The following is a 747-nucleotide window of genomic DNA, read 5'->3' on the forward strand; positions in this document are numbered from 1 at the left end:
TGTGTGTGTGTGTGTGTGTGTGTGTGTGTGTGTGTGTGTGTGTGTGTGTATATATAGAGAGAGAGGTCTTTTGTTTTAATTGTGGAGGAACATGGATTTTGGGGTATTTTACAGAGTGACTTTGGGAGTTTTTTATCAGGCATTTTTCAATTTTCAAATAGGGAACACCAGAATTCGTGCTAGGGAGGCAAGTGATAGAACCCAGGCAGAGGAGTCCGCTCGGATCCATCACCTTAGACCCAGCTGGAGGTGGCTGACCTCCTGGCCAGTTGGGACCAGGAGGACATGCTTTGACAGTTCAAAGCAGGCCACCACACCTAGAACATCTTCTGAGTGATAGCTGGTACAGCTGTGCAAAGCTGTAGGTGGTGATGTGACTCGGAAGAGATTTGGCCATATTTGGTGGCCAAATCTCTGAATCCAAACTGATTCAGGGGACCAATTAAAAGGTCCAAATTGATTCAAAGCTCTCTGAATCTTCAGAAAATATTTGGAGAGCTTCGATGATTTGGACTGTCCCTGGTGGCTGCAGCAGGGAGCTGCAGATGACTGAGCTGGTAAGTACTAGGGGCACGGGAGAAGGGTCTTGGGGAGGGGACCATGGGGCGACCCCTCCCAGCCCCCGTCCCCTGCCTGCTCCCCCAGCCCCTTGACAGCCTCCCGCTCCCCCAGCCCCTCCCCATGGGTGCCCCACCTGCCCCATCTCCTGGCATTTAAAAAAAAGCCCTGGTGCTCACTGGGTGCTGC

At 51.9% G+C, this 747-nt stretch overlaps 1 protein-coding gene across 1 annotated transcript in view; it reads left to right on the forward strand.

Moving 5' to 3' along the window:
• LRP1B (LDL receptor related protein 1B) overlaps window positions 1–747 on the forward strand; it is a 2,002,088-nt gene that overhangs the window by 1,820,476 nt on the left and 180,865 nt on the right. The gene's annotated exons all lie outside the window — the stretch shown is intronic.

This window comes from Gavialis gangeticus, unplaced genomic scaffold (genome assembly GCF_001723915.1).
Source record: "Gavialis gangeticus isolate Ggan-Ray unplaced genomic scaffold, GavGan_comp1, whole genome shotgun sequence".
NCBI classification, from domain to species: domain Eukaryota; kingdom Metazoa; phylum Chordata; order Crocodylia; family Gavialidae; genus Gavialis; species Gavialis gangeticus.